Genomic DNA, 5172 nt, shown 5'->3' with positions numbered 1-5172 from the left:
GACAAAAATAAGGAAGTTGGAGTTAGAACATCTACAGCGTCATAATGCACATTTCACAGCTTCGTCATAGAAACAGAATCACAGCCGGCTGCTGGTTAGAGATTATTCCTCAAAAGTCTGAAGCGTCCATTAGTGTCTCAGACATACCGTCATGAATCAAAGATCTAAACAAATCATGCAAAAATAAACTGTTTTGAATAAAAAGAGTACAAAACATATTTTTTTGTTTGCCTAGTGGTCATTCAGAAAAACAAAAATCTCATCATTCATTCATTCATTCATTCATCAGGTTCAAACACTGTTTCAGGGCAAAGTGCATCTCTTCAAACCGTGTCGCCTCCGAGGAACAAAACAAGCACCATGGAAACACATCCAGCATGACACAGATGTTTATATGTACAAATAATTCAACAGATTAAAGAAAAAAAACATGATGCATGTAACACGGACGGATTTTTGGCCTACTTGGCTCTCCGTACGTGATGCGCGTGTCGAAACATTCACAAACAAACTGATGTTGAGAGTCCAGGAGGGCGAAGGATGAACCCAGGTGGCTGATGGGAAATGTAGTGTAAAAATCCATCAACGATGAAAACAGCATGAAGGTTTTCTAAGGCTGAAGTCCAGCTGGAGCCGGTGCGGTGAAGGAGAGGCCGCCCCCTGCTGGTCGACTGGAGCAACGACATCCGAGGAGGGAAAGGCAAAGAGAGAGGAAGAGGAGGAGGAGGAAGGGTTGTGTTTTCACCTGAGTCCTGCTGTCTGTCTAATGATCTCTGAGAAGTTCCAAACATTTAAAAAATCATGCTTCATTAGACAACGTGGCGATCAACGGAAACATCAAAAACATGCGACTTGGTGAGGATGAAGGCAGGCATGAGGAGCAGAGTGGCTCAGGCAGGCAGACATCACCAACAGAGCACAGAAGATGACAGGACACAGATGGAGCACAGCAGCACTGATGGTGTTAGCAAGCAGACCGAGACGGCTTAAACAAAGTCCGGGCGCTGCGGGGACTCAACATGGCTCTCTACTAAACAATCACAGGTACGGAAGAAGATTAGGGCCACTAAAAAATAGTAACTCTGAATTTAATGTCAGAATTAAATTCAGGATTCTGAAAGAAACTCTGAATTATGAGATTAAATTCAAAATTATGAGAAAAAAGTTAGAATTATAAGATTAAAATCATATTTCTGAGCTTAAATTCAGAATTCTGAAAAAAGGCAATTTTGAAAAAAATCAGAATTCTAAAAAAAAATTCTGAGTTTTATATTATTTAAGATTAAATTCTGAGATTAAAGCCAGAATTCCTTTTTTCCAGTGATCCTAATCTTCTCCTGTACAGAGGAGACTCTTGTTAAAAATTATTTTCTTCCTCTTAGAGAAAATGTCGATCAGAAATGTGCAAACGTTGCTCCATGCTTTAAAGATAGTGCAGCTTGTTTTTTTTTAATGTTTTTGCACTTTCAGCTCAAATCCAGATGTAAAATTACAAAATAAAAGCTGCTTTAATGAGAATAAAGCTTCAATAGTTAGGACACTCAGTCCGTTTGAACAACCGTCTCATAATTTCATGCTGATGCGTTAAAAAGACGAACCATGAGAGCGAATCAGGATGCAACTGAACGAAAACAAAGATGGCGTCGTTAATGAAATCTCTGACTTTCTGCTGATTATGGAAGCACAGAAACATGCATGGCCTCCTTCTCCCCGCCCCCCAGCCTCCACCACCAATCATTATCAGCGTGAGCCCTCCACCAGCCAATCAAATCGCCCGGCCACTCTGCAGCCCTCAGGAACCTGCAGCCACGAAGAGGAGAGAAACCGTTATAAACAAACGCACTTAAAAACTTCAACACAGAGAGAAAATTGTGTTTAACATGAAAAATTTAAACTTTCAGAGAAACTTAAGTTTTCTGCAACACTAGCTGCGTTTCCATTAACCAGATGAATGCACAATTTGACATTTCGAAAATAAATTTGCTTCATAGAAACACGCCAAATTTAAAAAAAAAAAAAATCATTATTTGAACAAAAGGTTTTGTGCTAAAATGAGGTGTTTTAAGGAAATTAATGTATTTCTTAAACCGCAAAGGAAAAACTTTTTCGTAAACGAGTCCCATGATCAACATAAGGATGTTACTACTGCCGGAAACCACAAAGACGACGACAACAGGAAGTGGCAGGAGGATAATTTTTAATGAATTATTGTGTGAACAAACTTGTTCACTTGGGAATTTAATTGCGTTTCTTATTTAAACACTTTACTTGTGAAATTGTGTTTTTTTTTTTCCAATATTTGCTGAATATCAACAGTTTTGCACACATTTGTAATGGAAACGCAGCTGCAGCTAGGTTGTCACAAACTAAAGCACCACATCTTCTTTCAAGTATTTTAATTTGTTTATGCCAAACAGACAATAAAAGCTTGGATTTGGAACAAACCAAAAAGAAACACACAGCAGAATAAAATCTGAATTATTGAAATAATCCTGCAAACTTCATACAAACATCCTTCTTACTGAACATGAAACCAGATCCTAAAAGACGGCCATGTTGCTTTTCTTCCTTCCACCGAATCCCCACCAAACCACCAGGCTAAATCCTCACATTTGCTCATTTTATGCACAAACTGAACTGTGAACTCTGCAGAAAACAAGGAAATGTTCATTTGTGCAGCAACTTCTATCAAGAAACTTTAAGAATCAGAATTTTGTACAATTATTAATAAACGCTAAGAGAAAGTACCTAAAGTTTTTAAATGTTGGTAATAATAATAACTATTGAAGAGAAAGCATGAGGTCAGAACGAGGCTGCACAAAACTCTGCAAATCTAAAAAAGATAAAATAAACTTTCCTGAAACTCTGCAGGTGTAAGCAGCTCAGTTTGTGGTGGGAATTGTTTGCAGGAAGAAAAGCATAAAAAGTCATCTTAATATTTTACTTCTTAAAAAACTGCATGAAATGAACTTGTGTGAATAAAAACTGCATTAATGAAGACAAACCGGCAGGATGGCACAGATAACAAAATAGTGCAAAAATGCACAAAAAAACACAAAGAGAGCTTAAAATCAGGGAACTTGATTGTTTCATCCAAAAAATAAAATAAAAAGTTTCTAATATATTACATAACGTTATCTCAAATAATCTGATTGATACTGAGCTCAGCAGGTTTGTCCCGTTTGTCCCTCCCAGCACCGGTCCAGGGGGACGGACGGCGTTTGGATGCTGCGGCGCCACGCTGACGCTAGAAGGCAAACATGGAGGCAACGACAGACAGGAGGCGCCGGCGCCTCAGATGTACGTCACGGCACCTTTGCTGTTTTTCTCGATGGTGATTTCTACGTAGGAAGTGGGAATGTAGCCTTCCTCGCCACTCTGCTTCCTGGCCCGCGTCCAGCCGTCGCCTTTGTCCTCTTCGATGATGTACAGCACCTGCAACAAAAACCCCAACATGGCCGCTATGAGCAGTGAAACGTAAACAAGGCGTCCAGTTTGAACCCAACTGGTTTTCAAACTTGCAACTGGAATAAAGTAAATTATCCCAGAGTTTGATTCATAATCTGATCAGTTATTCGGTACTTGAGTCAACTTTTTACCAAATACTTTTTACTTTTACTAGAGTAAAGATATGTTCAGTTTAAATTTTGGGAACTTTATCTGCCTCTGGATCTCATTCCCACCCTTGAGGTAAATAATTTAAAACAAGTCTTGAAATAAATGTGCTTTTGCAGGTCACTTTAATTCTCTGAAGGCTAAAACGTGGCATGCATGTTGTTTTACAGAAGGCCACATGATGGCGCCATTGCTTCACAAAGCAGAGAACTGATGAACGTTACCTCATCCTCTGCCATCGTCAGAGTCCCCTCATTCTGACCTGCAAAACAAAGAAACGTCATCAGAAAAAATGCTGCTTACATTTACAAACGTTCATCTTTAAAAACTCAAAAGTCTGAAAAACCCCAGTTATTTTTGACTGATTCTGTCCAAAACCAGGTGTGTCTAAAAGCAAACTTTGCAATAAGGGTAAAAATATGACCAATCATTTCCTTACAGTAGAAAATGTATTTGCCTTTTTAGAACCAAACTTTTATAAAAAGCAAAGTTGAGAAACAACTTTGTGGTTGTAAATCAGCTTTTATTTAATTTATTAAACTTGGTGCATATGAAAATAACTCAAATATTTTTCTTTTGAAAATCAGATTATATTTCTTTCAGTACAGAAAATGTGTAAAATTATTTGAAAGTTTGGGATTTACAATGAATAACAACACTTTTGTACCAAAAAAATAAAAAACTAAAAATGAATAAAATCTTTAATTGCTTGTTTTTATTTTAATCTTTCTATTATTATCATTTACTTTGATTTTATTTTGAACCACGTGACAAAAATAATCATATTGTAAGCTACAGATATTATAATCATATTATTTGCCCTTATATCAGCTATATTTGGTAAATGAAATAAAACAATCTTCTTACTCCAGTTGTATCTTTCACTCACTATCAAAGTGAAATAAAGTCAGAGAGCAAATAAACACGCTACAATTCACCATTTTAGAGTCAAACTTAGCTTAGCTTAGCCTTAGCTTATCCTGGGCAAATTGAGCAAACAGAAAATGTCCAAATAAAATACAAATAAAAATTATCGTTCTTAAACATAAACAGACTGTAACTTACCAGTTCTATAGAGTGGTAACTCTCATAAAAACACAAAACTACCTACAAACCACCAGGCCTGTAACGATAACAAATTTTACTGAGCGATTAATTGTCTAAAAATTATTGCAATAAACGATAATATTGTTTCAAGACCAGTTGACCCTGATTTAATGGAAATGATGTAATAATGCCTGCTATTTCCTGCCATAGATAGATACACTTTAATTTGAAAAGAACACATAACACTGGAACCAAAAGAGTGCAGATTATGGAGTGTGTATTGGCCTTCAGTAATCACTAGATTTAAACAGAGAAGACGGGAACATCCCACTACCTGACACTACATGACAATCTCAGATCGTTGGCCGATCTAACCGATCATCCTGCAGTGTGTGGTGAGTTAGGGTAGACTGTCGTGGCCGCTCTAATCTAAATCAGAGGTTTTCCCTGACTGGGAGCGTAACGCTGAATGTGACAGGTAGCCAATCAGAATGCCGGATTCTCCTCCTG

General features: G+C 37.5%; 1 long non-coding RNA gene across 2 annotated transcripts; it reads right to left on the bottom strand.

The window, feature by feature from the left end:
* Window positions 1-1318: 1318 nt before the first annotated feature.
* On the bottom strand, window positions 1319-4081 carry LOC106943639 (uncharacterized). Of its 2 annotated transcripts, XR_001423970.1 has the most exons (3): window positions 3840-3942; window positions 3315-3435; window positions 1319-1800 (listed from the first exon to the last, which is right to left on the bottom strand). It is a non-coding gene; the product is annotated as an uncharacterized LOC106943639 (long non-coding RNA). The 2 variants fall into 2 exon arrangements; XR_001423969.1 differs by lacking the exon at window positions 1319-1800 and having other exon boundaries at window positions 2382-3435; window positions 3840-4081.
* Between the last annotated feature and the right edge of the window lie 1091 nt (window positions 4082-5172).

The sequence above is a fragment of the Poecilia latipinna genome, unplaced genomic scaffold (assembly GCF_001443285.1).
Source record: "Poecilia latipinna isolate Pla-1442-1.1 unplaced genomic scaffold, P_latipinna-1.0 Scaffold5601, whole genome shotgun sequence".
In the NCBI taxonomy this organism is placed as follows: domain Eukaryota; kingdom Metazoa; phylum Chordata; class Actinopteri; order Cyprinodontiformes; family Poeciliidae; genus Poecilia; species Poecilia latipinna.
This window is presented reverse-complemented; position numbering and strand designations above follow the sequence as displayed.